Consider the following 21,908-nt stretch of genomic DNA (forward strand, 5'->3'; position numbering starts at 1 on the left):
AATTCTGAAAAAACAAGAATGTTGTTTTGTTGTTCACAACCTCCCCTATCAGGTTTGAGAAACGTGATTCTGCAACATGGCCAGAAATAAACTATAATAATAATGATAATAATAATAATAATAATAATAAACATACAGTATCAGTGATTGAGCCCAGAATTTAAAAGGGTTTTAGTTTTTAGCCTGATTTAAGGAAGCCCCATACTCTGTTTTTTTTTTTTTACACTGTGCTGGGCATTCTGATCCACACAGAATACATGGTTAGCGCCCCCTTTTGGCCCCACCAACACCTTTTCAGTCCGTCCAAGGAGGTCAGTCTTCCAGGTACCAACCAGGCCTGAACCTGATCACACCTCACTTTGTAGTTTGGATGACTGGCTCAACAAATCCCAAAAGCTTCACATTTCTAGAGGAGGTGACAAGCAGAGACCTGTTGAGGTAAAACGGGTCCCTAGGACATCAGATCTACCATCTACTTACTTGCCAATCAGCTCACCAAATCAAAGCAACCAACCGCTACTTACAGCTTTACCAGCATCTATGCTTGAGCTACAAAAGCAGAATGAAGCACTAAACGGTGAATAACAGAAGTATTTTAAATCAATTTCTCCTTCACTTTAAAAGGTATGGCATGCCTGGAAATAATAGACGAAATGTGTCTGTGTAGGCATAAAACCTCAATGGATTTTCAAGCACCTGTTTCCCATCATTTTGAAATCACATGCCGTAGCATAAAGGACAGATTCTCTGCAGCCCTCAGGCACGTTAAACTGCTGTTTATACAGCATAATTCTGCATCATTCCTGGCCTTTAAATAAGAACGGAAATATCACAATTTTCAGATTTTATAAGGGTGCTGTAAAATTTCCTACCAGTATGTTTTGACAAAGGCTATGAAAATGAGCAGAGAGGGTCGAGGAGAGTGAGAAAGAAAAGTTCCAGAGGGAAAGGGAGCAGGGGAAATATTGTGCTTCCGATGCACTTCCTCTCACTGATAGGCACTAATGTTTCTGTCTTGGCTCAGCCACATGACAATGGCCTACCAATGTCATAACCTTAAATGTAGATATACACTATTTCAGCCCCAGATATGACCTCCAGTGATGTACCCTCATACGTTTGGGATAACGCAGACCATGGTATGGTTGTTTGCACATGTAATGACACCCTCCATTAATTTCAGTGAGAGCTCTGGAAACATTACGCTGACTGTGCAGTAAAGAGTACCAGGCCATCAGCAAGACTAATCAGCTCATTTTGGGATTTCTGTCTCAAACCTAAACTTGGTTATGTATGAAAAACAAAAGCTTGTGAGTTAATGAAAGATCAAAGACGTTTTTATTTAATCTATCGATGCTAACGTGAAAAATAGATAAATCAAGGATGAAACATGATCTTGCACATGAAACTTACTGACGATTGTGGATTTAAATCACCCAGAATGAGAAAGTAGCGTTCGTGTGGGCTCTTCTCAATTTAAACTCTATTTATGAAAATATAATGTTCTAAAATATTCTAGTTCAGAATAGTTGTTCTTTTTAATGTAAATCCTGAGGACTTATTTAATGCCACGCAACACAGCCAACATGCCTAAAATTCTATGCCTAGTGTCTGACTTCTCATAAATTCTCATAAAAAAAAGGATTCCAAACAACGAACCTAATCTCATGGCCTCTATGCTCAAATGCAAACTGGGCCAATAGGTCTTTTGCATAAAACTGCATGGGAAATTGGTTTGTTTATATAGATTTATAAAATTCAGCATGTTCTTCTGACCATCAAGGACAGACTCAGGCTAAACCAGGTCTGCTTCTGTAAGACAGCCCTTGTGTCATCTTTTTTGGCATTGACTCCAGAGTGTTAACCTTCTATTAAGCTGTAGAACACATGACTCCATTCACTTAATAATGGTATGAGCCCTGCTATGTCAGGTGTCAAAGGTCAACTCAATAGTGAGATCACTAGCCATAGACTGTTACACAGAATCTTATTCAGATCATTTTCATATGCTTGGTCTATCAGCCAGAGCTTATGGTGTCCATGGTGTCACTTCATCAGATTTATTTAGGCTCAATTTAGTTGATCAATTAGTTGATTGGCATTATTATATTTCCCTCATTATTAATTCACTGGTCTATTAGTTTACATCAGTGCGGCATAATATTTGCACTTGATCAAATCCACACAGAGCAATATCCCACCCGTATATTGTATGGTTTTATGTTTACTGTGTATGATTTTATGTTTCTGGCTGTATACCTGGATGCTCTTTTCTGCTTTCTGATACCATGCCATGCCAGCTGTTTAAAAGTATACTTCCTTAATGAGGCCCGGAGACTTGAACCATGAACTGTTCTGTGAGACCCTCATTTCTTTCCTTATTTCATTAATTGAGGAAAAAAACATGTTACACTTTAAACACTTTTTAAATGAACATATATATTATAATATACGTACATATATATGTCATATACATGTGGTAAGACAGTAGATGTCATTATATGTATTACACCACCTTATTTTGCATGTAAAAGTATGCTTATTTGAATTATTTATAACAGACACTGTAAAAAAGGGAGAACTTTTTATTAAACATATTCATAATAAAACTAATATTTATTACTAAACATTAATTGAATAAAACCCCAATAGCATACCTAAACTATGATATAGACTAGTGCTGTAAATCCTGGCCCGGTCAAGTCTGGTCTGTACTCAATTTAGTCGGGGTCGGGTCGGCTCCAGCTCATGCAGTAAATGATCGGTCCAGTCTGTAGTACCTCTCCTTTCAGTATGATTCGCTGCTTGTAAACTCACTTCGGTGAGTGAGAATTTGTTTTTTTTTTTTTAATGAAAAGTTCATTTGATTTGCCTCTCTCAACCACCGTCATCAGGTGATGCGTTTTAATTATCATGGGGTCCACACAGCATAACAGTCAAATCGTATCAGGTCTAACTACAGATTACAGCTCTAATATCGACTCTATATACCCCACAGTGTGAAACAGTATATGCAGGAAGGAATTGGGGTTGGGGTTTATAGTGATTAAAATAGCTATTCTGCTCTGTCTTTGTCCACAAGACCACATGCTGTAAATTCTGCACTTTACATAGGGCATTACATTTTGTTAGAATTTAGTTTGGATAATTGGATTTGTTCTATTTTTGTTCTGATCCTGATAAAACAAAAATTTCCAGAAGAAAGCATTTTATTTTATAAGCCTACTGTTTATAGCCAACAGTAAGTATATTCAATCAACTGTGATGTCTCCTGTGATGCTGATCATTGCCTACGTAGTGTGCTGTGCTGGGTGATGTCATCAGGAGCTCCACCTCACCTTTTTATGCATTTTGGTCTTTAATCTATTTAGAGCTAACAAAGGAGGCGGTCTAGCAGGCTTGAAGAGCATGCTCAAAGCAGCTTAGAGTCTAAAAATTAAATTAGTTAGGTTTTCGTTTCATTTTGACGGTTACATTTCTTTCACTTTTAGTTTTAGGCTTACTGTAAAAATACCAAAACTAATTTACACTGGTGACTCATCAGTATTTTGGGCACAGTGTAGTTTTTTTCTATTCTACTGGAAAGCCATCACCCCAATGAAGTTTTACCCTTAGCACATTATTTCACTCTTGATTTTATTTCACTCTGAGTCTGGTCTATAGATGTTTAGTCATAAGGTTTTAATGCAACGTAAGGCATTTGCACACTGGAATGTGCACATCTGCTATCACTGTATTTATTTATACATTTATGCGGCCTGCATGCTGTGTGCTTATCCTTGGCCGTTTGTCAGACGCAGTCTAATGCTCTTTAACCTGTCAAGCCCTGTCTCCTCCAGACTGACCCATGCCTTGCATATTTCTGATGCTCTGACTATTATCTGGTTCTCTTCCCTCCAAACTTTTCTGATTTCCCATGCATACTTTGTGTATAGATATTGTTGTTTAAAAATAACAATATAAGATTTGCCAACAGAACTAACTTTTTATTAAATGCACGGAAAAGGAAATAAATATATTCAACAGTAGTACATCCGGTCCTAAGATCCAAGATGTCAGCCTAGCGCTTGTGCAGTAAGCACTGAGTGTTATACAGCATTGTTAGGCACCGCATACTGCTAGTAATCAGTACACAGTACAAGCTTTTGCAATGGCTAGTGTTTGTGTTGAGTCTGAGCTGAGCACCGTGTCTTGCGTGCCAAAAGGGTTTTCTGCGAGGCCTAGTTAAGGCCTGGTTGAATCCATTATCCCGTCGGATTTGGCCTTGAAAATGGCGAATCTAACTAAAATCAGTCCAGGATGGATTGCGGTCTTATCAGCGCTAGCCAAGTTTCCTCTTTCAGGGAATCCAGCCTGCGTAACAGAGCTTTCGGGGAAGAAAGTCAAGGAATGGAGATTCACAAGCACAAGAAAAACGTAAGGTAAACACACTTACTGTTGTTAAAGGAGCTCTCAGCGGATGTAAAGGAAAAAGACTCATCTATGGCGAGGTCAACTTTCAGCATCTGAGTGAGAAGGAAACGGGAGATTTCACTTCGGTAAACAGCGAGTGACACTTCAGTCAATCTCTGAAAAACTGGCACGGTGCTGAAATCCATCACTGAAGCCCAGGGATGGGATGTCAGATAAATCACTGTTCCAGCTTCTGGACCGGAGCTTGTTTTAACGTACAGGGGACCGTTAAAACGAGCGGATATGCACAAAATGAGTGACAACGGGTGTCAGCAAGTGATGAGTCAGATGTAATTAAGACCTGCTGGATCTTTACCTTTGAGCTACTTTCTTTGAGCTATATTTGGTATGAGCCGAAAAGTGACTTTTGTGATGTTCATGTGAACATGTGATGTTCGTTCTCTGAGAAAAAGAAAAAATTTCCACCCGAGCTGCAGATATGTAAATCGGTGGCGTTAGTTCCAGAAATAGTGGTTAGATTCTCTTTGGGCCGATGCAAAGCCACCTCAGACTTAACGTAATCTGCGTGACTCATCTATAGCGACTGATTGGCTTACGCAACTCCACCACGGTCGCATGTCTGCTCACTTCTACTCCAGTACTCAGGCAGGGACCTTTATCCTCGGAGAGGCCATCATCTACCTGCCAGCACCGGTAACAGAGTCTGAGATGACGCCTTTCTGAATCACCTCTTGGTGAGGTTCTTCTGCTCGGAAGCCACCCTGCTGCAGCTATGATGGTTAATGATTAATTGACGATATATGAGGAGAAGTGGAGTGTCTGTTTTTTTTTTAGAAGCGGTGAGCCGAGGGTGAGAGGTGAGGGAGGAAGAAGTGAGAAGATGTGTATGACTGCATGAGGAATATTGAAAACAAAGCTAAAACGTTAAATATTTTAGGCTCTTCAAAGCAGAGAACTTTTCTGTGCTGACAGCATTTCACACTCTTGGCTTCTCTCACCTGAACTGAAGTCAGACAATGGGGACTTTTCCCCAAAAGTCCTGAAAGTGTTCTTCTGCTGAGCGCTTGTTGAGCTGATTGTCCTTCAATCATGCTAATCGGCATCTAATGACGGTGACAACAGTGTGTTGTGAAAGTAAAGAGTGGAATCTCTGAAAATCTGATTCAATCTTTTTTAGTTAAAAAAATATGTAATTCTTCAAAATAGTCTCATAGCGTCACAGTCCCCACAAAGCGGGCGTGTCAAAAAGTTTGACTGCTGGTGTATGCATGTCTGAAACAGAGAGAGAAGGACAAGAATAAAAAGCAGAAGGCGACGGAGCGTCTTGATTTAACATTCGTCCAGCATACAGCATGGAGCCCAGAAAACTTCGCCGCGCCCCGGGTGGCTCCCTGTCCGCATCAAAAACGGCGGCAGCAGCATTCTTTCATGTCTCTGCCATTCCAAACTGAAGGCGGCACAGACCCACGAGCCCCCCCGCCGGCGGAGGAGGGCAAACATAATTAAACAGACAATGCAGGTGTCACTTTCAATCTTCTCGCTTTCATAAGAGACCCTCCCGGACCACAGCAGGGTGTCCTGTTTATGGCAAGTGCCGCCTTTAACCCTGGATCCTCATGTCATTAAAACCCAGTCCTGTTACCCTCCAGCAGCAAACCAGAAGGACTGCAGGCTTGATTAAAGTTTTGGGATCTTTGGGAACCTCCCGTTCGGTTGCCTGGGACGATCTGAGGGAGGGACTGGTGACTTTGTGCCCCCGGTAGTCAGCAGGGGGGGGGGAAAGCCCTGATAAAAGCCAGAGCACTGGGGACTCCAAATAATAAAACGTTAATTAGCTGCTGTTAACGAAAATAAATGACCAACTGTTTCTTGTCACCACAGCACTAATGTCTATGACAGGCAATGTGGAGCCGCGGTCCGAAACAAGTCAGGCCTTCAGCAGGACGCGCCTCTGAAAAAACTTTAAAAGAGCCTATTGATCCACCCTGCAGCACAGAAAAGCGGCTTTAAAAAGCGCTGGACACGGTTCTCCAACTTTTAAAAATACGTGCACACTAAATGTGTTATTTTGTGTGTGTGTGTGTGTGTGTGTGTGTCTGTGAGTCACTGTGCAGCACTGCTTTCATCTCTACTGATACTTTGATCATGAAGCGTGAGCGAGAGGTGGCTGCAGAGAGATGCTTCCTGTCTGTCCCTGGACCAGCACTCTCAGCGGTCATTACGTAACATACCTGCAGACGACGACGATGAACACATGCACGCAAAAAAACACTACACAAGGTCAAAAAAGCTTTCTCATCTAGCTTTAGCAACTAAAAAAACCCACCTGACCTGCACGGCCTGTGAATTCTGACAGACAGACACTGGAATGGGGGCAGAAACCTGGGAATTTATGCAGCTGTCCTGTTCAGGATCAAGGCGGAATCCAACAAATAAAATGAAATCATAATTAGCATTTCTGGCAGCTGCACTACCCACTACACGCAATGTAAATGTGTGGTCAGCGATGGCGAAAAGGCTGACATTGTCGAATCCGGACCACTTGCCTGAGCGGTTAAAGAAGCGGCACCGTAATCAGAAGGTTGCCGTTTCGAATCCCGATCCGCCAAGGTGCCACTGAGCAAAGCACCGCCCCCGCACACTGCTCCCTGGGCGCCTGTCATGGCTGCCCACTGCTCATCACTTTCATAATATAAGTGGGCACAACTTTTTTTGTAATCCCCAATGTTTATTTATTTGCCACGTTTATTCTACGAATGGTAGAATGTGTAATATTGTGAAATAGTTTTTTGCATGAAATGCACATATTTACATGTAAATGGTTTACAAAAGCACAGAGTAAATGAACATTGATTAAATGTGAGTTGTCTTAGTGCATTTGTTCTTTTTTCCTCATCCACTCCATACTCACACAGTCTTTAGGTGAATAAATAATTTTAGAACAGAAAACATGGAATGTAGAAGAATTCAAATGGAAAAACGGAATTTTGGATATTAATACATCAAATTTCTTAGGGCCTTAGACAAGAAGGCATGCCGATGATATTAAACAGGAGGGGTCTCTGCGGTGACCTTGCCTGGTGATCCTACTGCATGCCCCCACAGGACAAGGACTTCCCCGTCTCCCTCTTTAATTGGAAGAGGCTATTTTTAAGTCGCTCTTTACTGAATGATGCCCCGCCCCTGTCAAAAAAGCACCTGCTGTGGCGGAGCTAAATTCAGCCGACAAGCGTGACAGACAAATCTCAGCTCCAGTCAGATGCTGATGTGTAAAGATGGGAACTTTTTTTCCGTCATTGAGGTGTTTCTGCAGAGGAGTCACGGTGCCAAGAGATAAACCCGCCACCTCATTTAATTCCCGCTTCAGAGTTTGTCACAGAAAATCAATACCGGCAAAGCACTTGCAAAAAAAAAAAATGGCCGATTTTTTCAGTCCTCCCTTCAACCCACTCGGCCTTTTAATGTCACTGTGTCTAAAGAAAACTTTATCAGCGAAGGTCATGCTGATCTCATTTTTACCCGTGTCTTCAACCTGATTAAGAAAATAGGGGCATCCTCCTCTTCTCAGGTACAAAACAGGCTCGGGCTAAGAGAGCACCATGAAGGATGTTTCTGTGGAGAGTAGTTAGCCCCCAAGTGTAGACATAACCTCTACCCCATGGGGAAATCACGAAATGACCCCAGCATGTTCACATGACATCTCTTATCCAATCACAGTGAGCCTTTTTGTCCCCCTTTCTCTCTCAGCACTGCAGTTTTCAAGGGACTTGAGACACAAAAGACGTTGCTCTGAACACATTTCCGTGTGACAGAGTAGAATAAATCAGGCTAACTGCCACTAATTATAGACCCGATAATCAGAAGTCATTGAAGATGATGATATGTGCACTGCTGGTGTGCCAGTGTGACCCACAGTGTGGCATTTTTATGCCAGTATTACATTTTCTTACCTGGGGATGGGGCAGACACATCTGTAAGCATTGTGCCTAAACGCATGAGGTTTTAATTACTAATAACTGACTCCACAGCAATTAATTATGCAAAGTGCCTTCGCCGAGTGCTGGTATTTCCCTCCACAGGCACCAGGAGCAAAAATCCTCTGAATGAATAAGTCATGAGCATATCCACATGTACAGCAGACAAGACATATGAAATATTAAAGCAGACAAAAAAAGTATGAGGTTTCGGGCAGGGCACTTGCAGCGAATAATTTTTTTTCTGAACTAAGCAAAAATAAAAAGTACAGGTGGGTTTTGAAAAGATGTATTCCAAATGGCAATAAAAAAAATGTTTTTACTCCACGTGTGTGTGTCAGATCGGCCAAACGCCGGTCCATGGGCACAGGGGTACACGCACAGGGATGCTGTCCTCACCGAGGACCATTGTCCGAGCACACGCCCAGTTTCCCCCACGCCAGCGAGCCACGTTCCCACCTCAAATCAATTCAAACATCACGAGACCAAAAAAGTGACCGTTTTGAACCCAACTGAAGCAAAAGAGATACTTCATTTTGTAAAAAATATCTAAATATAAAAGTACATATTTAATCAGCAGTCTAAGCAGGTACACGTGCACGATGTGCATCATCATTCTGACTGATAGCACACACGTCTACATTACACAGGATTACGTCGGATTATGAAACAGGATTTGAACAGAGGAGCACCTCCAGAGCAGCAGAGACGTGCTGAACCATCCCTGAGCGATCACACCCCACCCCACCCCCCAAACACCTTACTACGAGCCGGCGATGGCGACGGCGACAGCGCCGGCCGCGGGGAAGCCAGATTCCATCTATTGCCATGGCAGCCTGCGCCGCGGTGACGGGAGGCGGCCGATCCGTTCAGCAGCTGAGCAAGGAAGGTCCCTGCGTGTCCCACCGGGTTCCCTCTTCCCCCCCCTGCCTCCCTCCCCGTGCAGGTCACAAATTTGCACGTTTCTTTTGTCTCGGGGAAAGAGGAATTACCTTCGGCCGGCTCCGTCGGGTGCAGCGGCGTGCGATCCGGCCGCGAGTGAACAGAAGCTCCGCAGGGATCCCCGGAGATGCCCTCAGCCCTCAGCTACGGACGCGCAGAACCACCAGCAGCCACTACCACTACCAAGGAGAGAGGACAGGAGGAGAGAGAGAGAGAGAGAGAGAGAGAGAGAGAGGGGTGGGAGGAATCAAACGCGGCAGAGGGGAAGGGGTGGGGGGTGCTCATTCTGTGGCAGGCAAGTACATTACATCATAGCTTTTGCTCCTGAAGAGGTAGGGCTGCTCCCTTCAACACCTCCCTCCCTGCCTCCCTCGCTCCTTCCACCGAATTCTGGTGCATTGGAAAGTGCATAAATAGCATAAAATTTTCCAAAAAGGAGGAGCGCCGAATAGCGCATTTTCTTACTGGGATTGGTGACTGGGAAGACGGGACGCTGCGGCCGGTCCCTCCATACCAGAAGGGCTGTTTGTTTCTCCCCCAGAGTGCATTCCACGCGCCGCAGGGCAACTGCGGAACACCCAGGCGGATGCGGCGCGTCTCCGGGTCAGTGTGGCCGCCGTGGCCGGCCGGCGGTCCGTTGGGAGGCGCGGTGGTGGCCTTCCCCTGCAGACGACACTCCTGTCCACACCCACGGCTGCACCACACATCTCAGAGCCAACGCCCGAGGCCGGTTCTGGTTCACAAGGTTCAGACCCATGACAAAACAGCGATGAAGGGACATGGTTTCACTTAGGAACATCATGAGAGGAATTTTTATGAAAATTCTAGTAACATATAAGGAAAACCTATTCGACTGCAACACACGTTTAGTTCAGATTGTGTTCATATTAGTTTTCAATGATTGGGCTAACTCATATAAGGGTAGTTTCAGGCGTTCTCTAGGGACCTCGGCTGCGCTTTTCTGTGTGTGTGTCACGTCCTCACAGATGCACACTGCCAGAGCGAGGCGGCGCATCCAGGCGGCCCTGACACAGCACCTTTTGTCAAACGGGCTGAAAATATCCACCCTCCTCCCTCGCAGCTGGGCCTGGCGGAGAGAGCTGCTCCTCAGACCCCACGTTACTAAGCAGCAGGCTGCAGGAAGCGGTGGCAACGACTACAGCCCCCCCGTTCACAACCTGAACCAAAATGAGCCATGGTACCCTGAATCGATGCAAAAGGGGAATTAAAAAGGAGAGAGGAAGATAATGATGGCATTCAAACAGGGGGGCCACTATTTATTCTCATACATAAATGCAGACAGACTTCAGCCTCAGATTCCAGGTTGTATAATTATACTCTAACAGTACAAAGCTGTGGTGTAGATATGCATCACTAGCATAGCATTCTTTCACCTTAGAAATATTGCAAAAATAAGAAATATCATCTCAATGCAGAAAAGTTGGTCCATGCCTTTATCACATCAAGGTTAGATTACTGCAATGCATTACTGTCTGGATACTCTAGTAGGTGCCTAGTAAACTCCAGCTAGTACAGAATGTTACAGCCAGAGTTCTAACCAGAACTAGGAAATTTGACCACATCACCCCAGTCTTACAATCACTGCACTGGTTACCCATCAAACCTGCCACGCCCCCTGCGATCAACGGGTGTGGGGTCACTACTGGTACCCAAAGTACAGCTGGGAGCAGATCCTTCTCATATAGAGCTCTGCAGTTGTGGAACGGCTTGTCGGTCAGTGTCCGGGACTCAGACTCAGTCTCAGTGTTTAAATCTAAACTGAAAACCCATATGTTTTCTCGGGCCTTCTGTTAAAGTCCCAGATGCTCAGTTCACTTCACTCTGACTCAGTGTCAATTATAATCACATAGTCACCCTGTTAGGCACAGACAGTGTTAAATTCACCCTAGTTATGCTGTCCTAGTTAGGGTACCGGGCCACTATAGCAGCAATATACCACAATAACCACATATTTCAGTACCAATCGTAAGATGCCACAGTCTGCCGCTGCTTCTGTTTGTTTTCTAGGAGACACTGAATCAAGCTCACAGACTAATGGCAGACCCCAGTGAAGAGAACACCAGACAAATCCTGGTTCCTGACAAATGCCAAACGAGGACTTAGCATGAAACGAACCAGAGGGTCACCACAGCCACCACCACCGTAACAACTACAGCTTCAGGGATTTTCAAATGGACCAGTAGCATCATAATGGACACGTAATGTACACCATGACACTGGACTACATTCTGGACTACACACTGGACTACATTCTACAACTGTTGGCCTATTTCTCTTATTGGACAAACAATCACAAACCCTGCACTATCACCACTTGCAGGCTCACTCTACCCTCTCTGTATCACTCCTTCCCAAGGTTTCTTCCTTTCTTTTTTCTTTTTTTTGTGTGGAGTTTTTCCCTGTGTGCAGAAGGGTCAAGTGTTGGGGGTGTCAACTGTAGGGCCTGTCAAAGTCCATTGAGACATACTGTATGTGATTTTGGGTTGCTGATGCTGAAATTAATAGACAGACATTGATCTCCTGTACTGGAGATGTATAAATGTGAAAGTTTTAGATATAAAGATGAAAACATTTTAAAACAATACATGTTTTGGTTACTGTGTATTGGAGACTTGGGTGTATATGGGAAGTGTGTGCAAATTTCACATGCTTGAATTAATGCACTTATCCTTTATTTGTATGTGTATTTCACCAGAGATGAAAACAATTGCCATGGTGCAACAAGGTGTATTACTAGAAAAATGGAGGAGCATAAGAAGTCCATAATAAGGAAGTGGCATGCATGAGAGCTGTCAATCATCCCATTTATAAAAACATTATTATTGTCTTCAGATTGTCAGAAATATCTGCATGCCAACAAGAAGGGCTGTGGGTAGTTACTCCTTCTTGCAAGATACATTTACATTTAAGGCATTTGGCAGATGCCCTTATCCAGAGCAACTTACAACGTGCTTTCATGATACCATCAATGAAGTGATCAATTCTGGTTCACTAGGACCCCAACTATGAATACAATCTTTTTATTCACTCTGTTGTAGTTTCTATACAGAAGTCAGACAATAAGAAGGTTACAAGTTCATCTAAATATTCTCTAAAGAGGAAGGTCTTGAGCTGCCGTTTGAAAATACTCAGTGACTGAGCTGTTCTGACCTCAAGAGAAAGTTCATTCCACCACCGAGGGGCCAAGACAGAGAAGAGTCTACCTTTAGAGATGGAGGGACCAGGCGAGCAGTACTGGAGGCTCTGAGTATACGAGGTGCAGTGCGAGGTGTAATAAGGGCTGTGAGGTAGGATGGTGCTACTCCATGTTTGGCTTTGTAGGCCAGCATCAGTATTTTGAATCTGATGCATGCAGCTACTGGGAGCCAGTGGAGGAAACGTAGCAGAGGGAGGTGTGGGAGAATTTGGGAAGGTTAAAGATCAGTCGTGCTGCTGCATTTTGTATTAGTTGTAGAGGTTGGATGGTACATAGTGGTAGACCAGCTAGAAGGGAGTTACAGTAATCCAGTCATGAGATTTTTAAGGACTGAACCAGTATCTTGGTGGCCTGTGTTGACAGATAAGGGTGGATTCGTCTGATATTGTAGAGAAGGAATCTACATGAGTGGGAAAGATTGGTGAGTTGGTTGTCTGTTGTTACTCCAATCCAGATCTGAGGGAGGAAAAGAGAAGATGAGTGTGTCATCGGCATAGAAGTGGAAGGATAACCCATGTGATCTTGTGTAGAGGTCAAACAGTTCTTCCTTGCGTTTATCAGGTTCTTTCTGTAAATCCTGAAGACCTTCCTTGTGTTTAATGTCTATTAAAGCAATAGAAAAGTCTTACAAAATGCATATTTCTTCCCCTAGGTCCTCAAAAAAACTTAATATTAAAAATTTGTGTATTTCCATTTATTGAGGCAAAATGAGGCGTGTCTGCCTCTGAGCAAGTCTGGTGTCATGCAATTGAACACAAAAGCTCCTCTTGTACCAAGTTAGCCATGACCAAGTGATTAGAAGTTATTTGTGCTCTTCTGACACGTTGCAAATAGCAGCTCATTCATGGAAACAAAATAAGAGGAGCTCAATCCGGTTCCTGCGAGGGACGCTGAGCCAACCGGTTTCCAGTTCCACTCCGGATTCCATTTTGCAAAATGTCACTGCCCAGCACACTCTTACAGACTGAAAACCCTCAGTCCGATACAAAATCTGCCTTCTGCACACGTCCCTGTGCCCTGTCCTTAGACGTCCGAAGACTGACACAGGAATACTTTTAGCACATTCCACTTGTCCTGGGGGGCCACACGTCCTTATTGACAGGTCTGTTTTACTGCCCGCCCTGGCAAGTGGCACATGGAGCAGTAAACAGCAGCTGTCTGAGGCAATGAGAGACCCGCGTTGCCTCCCTAATTGCAGCCCTGCCAACCGGCTACAGGGTGACATCTGAGCACTAGAATGAATTCGGTGGCATCGTAAAAGAACACAATGAAGTTATTGTGATTGCCTGCTTTACCGCGGATTAAACATGAAACGTTGTTTTTTTTTGCCATCAGAACAGATATGATGATTTGTTTTCTGTACCCAAACACAATTCTAGATGCAATTTTTCAGCTAGTAACTGGTTGGAGGAAAATGAACCAAAGAAAGATTTTTTATTATTTTGAAGTGCATGAGTATAAGCTTAAGTATAAGCTTATATACACCATTACATCTTTACAATCGACTTGATTGAGATCTAGAGAATTTGGAGACCAAGTCAACAGTTTGCCAAAGCAACATCCACAGGAAAGCTGAGCAAAATGTTGCATCACACTGCATCTGCCAGTTTGCATCCTGGTGCCATGTTTTCCCCGGGTAAGTGACACACATGCACTTGACCATCCACATGATGAAAGAGAAAACGTGACTCCTCACCAGGGAACCAGGGAACTTTCATCCTTTGACCTATAGGCTCTTGGACATGGCATCGGACATGGGCCAGCATGGGGACTGTCATACACTGTGTGTTACGGCACCGTTCTATCAGACCCAGCATAATTTTTCAGCAATTTGGATCACATTGCTGAAGCACCTCCCACGTGAATGAATGTCGCTGCAGCCATTTCAGAGTTTCCTTCCTTGGATGACTTTTGGTAGGTTCTGAACACAGCAGACAGGGAACATAGCAGTAGAGCTGCAGTTTTGCACATTCTATGAACCAGCCATCTAGCCATTACAGTGTGGTCCATACATTACTCAAATTTGCACTTGTTAACATACAGACGTCATTGTAAAGGCGTTATTCGCCTCACCTGTCAGGCAGGGCATCAGGCATAAATCTTTTACCAGGACAACTGCCAGCTGATTGCTGATTGGCTGTGGTGAACCCTAAATGGGGGCAGCAAAAAAATACGATTTTGATTGCTAATGTTGTGTACTTTACTTTTTACAGTCCCTGTCATCCTAATTCACAGAAGTGGCCTTTGCCCCATCAAATGCGATGAGAACATAATTTTGCACCCAAACTCTGATCACGCCAGGCCGGAATGCAGAGCAGATCGCAAAGCGAACTGTACTCTCACCCCACACGGGATCAAAATTGTTCCTGGAGGACAAGAACAGTTTTAGGCTAAAGAAGCTCCAGGAATACAAATAACATGCTGACCGCTGGGAGGACAAATCAGTTTCACTTTATCGACAGCAGGGGACATCCTGGAAACAACGGAACACAGAGCAGAAAGGGGGATTTTCCACTGTTGCTGAATGCAGATTTCCGGATGTCAATGTGGTTGTGGATTCGTGCATGATGCTGCATAAAGCAGCTAGAGAAAATGATGCGAATATTCAAGCGAAAGCAGTGTCCTGTTGGACAAGGTTTTCCAGCTCTCAACGAACACGAAAGGTCATTCTCTTTCATTCTGACACAATGTCACAAATGTCACATTCTGTTCATAAAATGTTGCTAATACACTGTGAATGTGAAATCATATGTGCACAATGGTCAGGCGGTGGGACCACATGGTCCGCATTTAGCATACGGTGCTGATTGATCTCCCTCAGCAGTGGCTGGCAGACCGTTCACAGGAGAGCACTTTCTTAATTAAAAGGTCAGAGGCCAGGGGCTGCTCTCCTCTGCGTCTGTCCAGCAAAACCCAGACCAATCAAGCCCGCTGCCAGTCAAACAGTGCCGGGGTCTCTTTTGGAAGAGGATGTGGGAGAAGCGAGAGCTCACATCAGTACATTAATCACCGGGACTCATTGCAAAGCCTTAATACTCATACTGTTTCAGAAAACACAGCCTCAAATGATTCTACTTAGAGAACGGTCAGAGGTCAAAAGTAAGTGATCTGCTCACATCCTCAATGAACAGGGGGTCAGGAAATTAGTATTCATAAATACAGGGCCTTCGTGATAGGTCAGGGTTTCTCAACCACAAAATGACAAAAAAAGTAGAAGAGGAGAGGCATAGTAGTGAAGTTTGCAGATCACAAGCCTTTTGTTCTCTGCTCCTTATCAACCTTGAAAATATACTACGGCTGTCACGATAATGAAATTTCAAACTAGATACTGGAATGAAGGGTGGTACTCGATTCTCAATACTTTTTTTTCGATACTACAGGGTGATGAAAACACAGACACAGAAGATTTTTTTTTATTTTAAGAAAAATTTAAAACAACAGAACATAATTTACTTAATTAATTAATTAATTAATAATCCCAACAAGTACAGGCTTTATTTGCATGAGAGTATTGTTGCATCTCTCAAGATAATTAAAACGAATCACCTGATGACAGTGGCCCTGAATTGTAAATCAAATTAACGTTTTTTGAAAAATTAACTTCCTAAAGCATATTTAAAACATGCGAAACACTTTTAAAAAACAATCAAATGACCCAATCTAACTGAACAAAAATTATTAAAATTGACCCTGAACCCAACCTGAATCAAAATACTTCCAGACAGTGTTCTTGCTTTTTACGTTTTCTAGCAAGCTTGACGTGTCCTTTGGGTCCTCCAGCCAGTGAAGGGCCTTCCCGCTGTTTTTTTGCAATGAATTTTTTTTCGAGGTTGACACTAAATTACCTCAAAATCAAGGTGACTGACATGAATGGAAAGTTCAAGAAGCAACAATGGGTCAAAAATGCTCAAAAAACCTATTACTGTTTCAAGAACAAAATTTAAAAGATGTCTGTGAAGGTGCCTTGGCTGAAAATATTTCTGATTATAATTTCATTGTATGGTAAGGTAACTTGTCCAAAGATGAGCTGAAGTCATGCCAGATTCTCTCAGTGATTCAGATTCTCTTCATTTCTCAGCAGAACCCACAACATCTAAAGAAATGCTGTGCCCCTGCCATGCATGACCTAAACATCCTTATCAAGGTTCTTGAGAGTTTCAGCACAAACAGAGAAAACGAATGCAAAGATTAAACTGCGCTGGAAACAGCAACATGCGCAAACATTAAATTCTGTGATCTGGTCAAAAACTGCCACAGCCAGGATTTCACAGACAGATTAATCAATCAAAATTTAATTCAACTTGGGAAGACAGTGCACTCTTCAAGAGACCATCCAGAGATCTTAAAAAGGTTCAAGATCAAGATCATTTGGAATCAGAACTAAAAGACTGACCACTTGGCTGCTTCTTCCTCTCGACTCTCTGTTAAATAACGTGGAACAGAGAAGGGTGGCAGTTGTATTCTGCTCCTATACCTGAACTGTCACCCTCCCCCATGTGCTCGGTGCTGTGGTGTATTATCAGGTGTTGCCCTGGCAACGGCGCATTTGTGTTCTTGGCTCTTTTCACCCTGTGCTCCGTGCACCCTTGAGATGATCCACTCTGGGGTTGCCAGTACACAACAACAAATCAACAACATCCAGAAAACTGGAAAGAAAAGCTCTGTCATTCTTAGAAGCATAATGTTATACTAGAAACCTATTAAAACAATAAAAACATTTTTTTTTATCTTTCTAACAAAGGGGTTTCGTCTGTGTTACTATGATTCCTAATAGTTTTCACCTTTGTCTGCCTGTATAAAGCTGCCCTGTTTGTGTCTGTTCTCCGTCAGGTTGGGTGCTGTTTCCCATCCCGGGTTTGTGTAATAAATTCCCTGTCTCATGACATTGTGCATATGCATCCTCGTCATGTACGACAACTGTGACAGAACAACCTGACCAGATTAGGAAGCAGCCGGGTGGGCCAAGTTTTGGCCCAAGCCTGAAATCGTCGGCACAGGACAGCCACCACTTGTCTGTATGGACTTGTAGATCTGAAAAATCTGAAAATGAAAAGAATAATTTTGCAGACTTGCAGAAATTGGAGGAGCCTTGTGACCTCCTGCTTTTTTCTTTTGCATTGAATTTTAGGGCCATTATACAGATGTGAAGAAAAGCTGCAGGTACCGCAGGTATGAATTTATCAGTGGAAGATGATGAGGTGAAAACATATATTCTCCATAAATCATTTCGAATTGCCTCTCCATATGGACAGTGTAACCATGGCAACCAGAAGAAATGTTCCTCATCGGGGTTAATGGGCAAACACCTCGCAACAATTGCCTGAAAAGCCCGAAACAAAATTAGCCGCAAGACTGCAACATCAGCCCATCCCACAGCAAGGAGCAGACAGCAGACTGCAATTTCGCCTCACCTCTGCGCACAAACCCTACAAACCCTAAACATTAAAGACGAGCTCAGTGGCTCCCCAGGCAAGATTAAACAATCTTCTTCTCCCGTGTTCAGAGCCAGACCTCTCATGGACTCCTCAACCAACTGCCGACATTTTCACCCCCAAAGTGGATATTAGTGTTTTTTTTTTTCCTGTGTGTCTGCTCATGGAAAGGTCTTTAATTTGAGCCGGCGCACGGTGAAGAGCAGTGGGCTGTGTGCACATCGCCAAGGTGCTTATTTCACCGCCACACGTCTGTCTGCTGCAGGTCTAATCACATGGTGCACGTCAAAATAAGAGCGCACAAATGCACCTGGCCCACAGGAGAGGAAAACCCCTAAAAGACACACACACACACACACACACACATCCCATATGTGTATGAAAACACTACCGATGTGCACTTTGATCTTAAGCCTAGAAACAAAAAAAGAGCATAAACATTTTTATCATTGAGACCTGCATCTTTATTTGGGAAAGTGCACAAAGCTGATTGGAATAAATCAGCACTGTTTTACTCAGCATATTAGCGTTTTACTTACCATGTTTACAATTTCACAGAGCTCCACGTTTGATATGTAGGGTTATGATGTGCATAGAAATGAACATATGAATGACACAATATTAAATATTTGGTGGTAGTAGCCTAGTAGGTAACACAGTCACCTATGAACCAGAACACCTGGGTTCAAATCTTACTTACTACCATTGTGTCCCTGAGCAAGACACTTAACCCTGAGTGTCTCCAGGGGGGGGACTGTCCCTGTAACTACTGATTGTAAGTCGCTCTGGATAAGGGCGTCTGATAAATGTTGTAAGTGTCAATGTAAATATTTCATGTTTGCAATTTACTGTATGTGACAAGTTCTCTTTGATTTGGGGTTGTGTGTGAAGCAGTTGAGTAATCCAGTATAAAATGCGGCAGAGACATCCCACAACTAAATAACAGATAACAGTGGAGTGGGTGAGCTCCCATGCTAACCACATGCCATCTGCCAGTGTGACACCGCTGCAGCAGTAAAAGATGGTAAATTTGAGGCATAATTACAATTCTCACAGATGCTGTGACTGATTCAAAGGGAATGACTACAAATGCTTCAGATGTTACCGACCTTACAAAACAAAACAGCTCCACTCCTCCTTTGCAAAAGATTAATAGGCATGTAAACTATTTGCTTCAATTTTAATAAATTTTAATTAGTGTGAAGTTATTTTAATAGACAAAGTAAAGTTGTTCTATGGACAAAAAGGACATAATGACTACATTTTGTTGTACTATTGTACTAAGTAGGATTGTGCAATGACAATAAAGTCAATTTAATCTTTAATCTAAACTTGACTGTAAACTCCCTGATGGGGAGCGTGTATACCTCAGTGTACACACATTCCAGCCAGTGTGAGATCACTGTTGATATTATTTAGGTGTGGGACAATTCTCACCAGAGCGGTGACTGTGACAGGGAGATGGGGTGTTGGTGTTGTTCTGATTCTGCTCCACACTTCAGTTTTATTGCTGGATGAAGAGTGGCTTTTTCATGCGTTATATTAGCGTGTGATGGAAAATGGCACTAAAGTCTGAGCTTTTCTTCAGGAAAACCTCTCAAACTTCCCCAACTGCGCTAAGAATAACGTGTGATGGTGCTCCTCTCTTGGTCTAATTAACATGTGAAAGATGCAGAGGGGCAAAAGTGGATGTGCCTTGACAGACGCGTCAGTGTGAGATCTTCATAAAAATCGCACCTTCTTCAGAGGATTCCCTCCCACTCTGAATGGTGCCTCGCACGAGGCCTGCCCACAAATGCTCTCCCAATCCCAAAAACACACCCATCCACAGCCCCCTGCAAGTCATCATCCTCGCATCCTCATGTCCAACAAGATTCAAGGGATTTTTTTTTTGTCAATACAACAGTATAAAGTGTCTTGAAATGCTGCTTTGCACAGACCCACCATAGCGGATTTATAAAAAATATTACACATAAATAAGAATTTTAGGAAAATTACCCTAAAATTACCTTTAGCTGCAGATTTAATGATGTGTCTCATTAAAACCTGCCTTCCCTGAGAGGTGGCTGGATTTGTCCAAGCCAATTGGTGTCATTTGTCATCTCTGAATTATAAGGCACAGTTTGAGTCAGGTTGACTTCATCAGGGGACACGGCTTTTCCCCCTACCCCAGTAGTTTGGAAGAGGAGAACCGTATCCCACCATCACCGCCGGTCAGGGAAGTCGGGCAGATGTGATTTTAATGCTTCGGGAGGAAGAGAGAGGAAATAGGAGAGAGAGCAATTAGCCACCAGTGCAGACTGTGACAATTTGGCTCCACAGCTGGCGGACATTAATGTGCGCATCAGGGCTGATCACCGGTTCAGAAGCCGACCTTCACTGGGTCTGTCCCATTTCTCAGACACAGCTCTACAATTACACTTAAGATAAAAAAAATACTAATTTACGCTTTATTAACACTTTTGCTCACCCCTGAGATTTGTGTGTAGGACCCATAATGCAAACTTACAACTGTCTGTCAAGTGAAAAATTTACATTTTTGTCCCAAAGACATGTTATCAGTATCATAACAGTCAGGGGAAGAAGAAAATTTGTTTCAAAATCAGTAGTGACAGGGACAGTCCCCCTGAAGACACTCAGGGTTAAGTGTCTTACTCAGGGGCACAATGGTAGTAAGTGGGGTTTTAACCTGTGACTTGGTGGTTGTATGGTCCATAGGTGTGTGTGTGTTACCCACTAGGCCACTACAAACCTTTTTGTCATACAAACCTGTAAAATGCTGTAAAGATGCTGTAAATGCTGTGAATGTAAACCTTTTCATTCAAATAGGAATTTCCTTGACATGGATATAGAAGCTGACTAACAGGTTGTCAAGTCTCAGTGGCCCATAAACAGACTTAAATCTAACGGTAAGGGTGACCTCCATCTGCATCGCAAATATTAATGTACCGCAGGAGCCACCAACGGCACCTTGAAACCCTCTCACAAGCCCGTCTCCCCACAATGGCCACTGAAATGAGCTCAGACACACCGGGACAGGAGCGGAACCCGGGGGTGCCTCTCCTGCTCCAGGTCCCCCGCGTCCTCTGCTACACACACGCCCATGCAGGCTTAGCAACAGAACCGAGAGACGGCCTCTCCCTGCCACCTCCCTAGCCAAAAGGTCCTTATGGGGACACGTGAGGACGCAGTGATGCTCCGGACCTGGCTGCGGAACGTGACAGCTGTGATGTTAAAGAGCAGGACGTCCTCTCCCGCACGCAACACACGGAGGAATGGAGCAGATTAAATCTCTGAAATTCTGCCAAAGCAAAAGTCACGCAAGCATTAAAGTCTTTTTATATTATCAGCAGTCATTTTCATGTTATTAATAATTTATCTCAAACGTAAACATAGCATACTATTGAGTGCATTTTATACAAAATTCAATACAGAGAACAGAATCGACAAGATATTTTGCAAAAGTGAAGCGCATATGCAGATTAAAATATAACTAAAACCCATTTTTGCCCAAACCTCAAGGCTATTATGTCTAGAATTTGTCATTGTGTGCAGACACAACAGATCCATCTTAAGGACAAACGAAAGGCGAACCCTAATGTCCCAAGGACTAGGCACAGCGTGTTCTTTAAGCAGGATGTCTCCATCAGTGACAAGCAATTATTATCCAGTCACACACATTTCCTGGTGTCACCCTGACACAAGCCGCATTATCTCAGCGCGCTCGCCTGTCAAAGCCTGGTCAAAAGCGAATCTCAAGGGCAGCGCGGAAGGCCGCAAAACCGCCCCTTTCGGCCGGACGTTGATCGCGGCGTTTCAGATTAAAGGGCCGTTTGTGGCGCAGCCAGGAGTACCGGTTCGCAGACTGGGTGTAGGTGAATGAGCACAGGAAAGTGACGAGCGGGAGCGGAACTCCTCACAAAGAGGAAT

General features: G+C 43.5%; 1 protein-coding gene across 3 annotated transcripts in view; it reads right to left on the reverse strand.

Moving 5' to 3' along the window:
- LOC114766680 (semaphorin-4B-like) overlaps window positions 1-21,908 on the reverse strand; it is an 88,049-nt gene that overhangs the window by 47,942 nt on the left and 18,199 nt on the right. The window contains exons 1-2 of one of the 3 annotated variants that reach the window (XM_028957762.1): window positions 9,638-9,652; window positions 9,380-9,508 (exon numbers count right to left, since the gene is read on the reverse strand). The exons of 1 other annotated variant lie outside the window; for it this stretch is intronic. The gene's annotated coding sequence lies outside the window, so the exon portion shown is untranslated. Of the gene's footprint in view, window positions 1-4,435; window positions 4,506-9,379; window positions 9,542-9,637; window positions 9,653-21,908 lie in introns of those variants that run through there. One more of the 3 variants, XM_028957761.1, reaches the window with a different exon arrangement.

This window comes from Denticeps clupeoides, chromosome 17 (genome assembly GCF_900700375.1).
Source record: "Denticeps clupeoides chromosome 17, fDenClu1.1, whole genome shotgun sequence".
In the NCBI taxonomy this organism is placed as follows: Eukaryota; Metazoa; Chordata; class Actinopteri; order Clupeiformes; family Denticipitidae; genus Denticeps; species Denticeps clupeoides.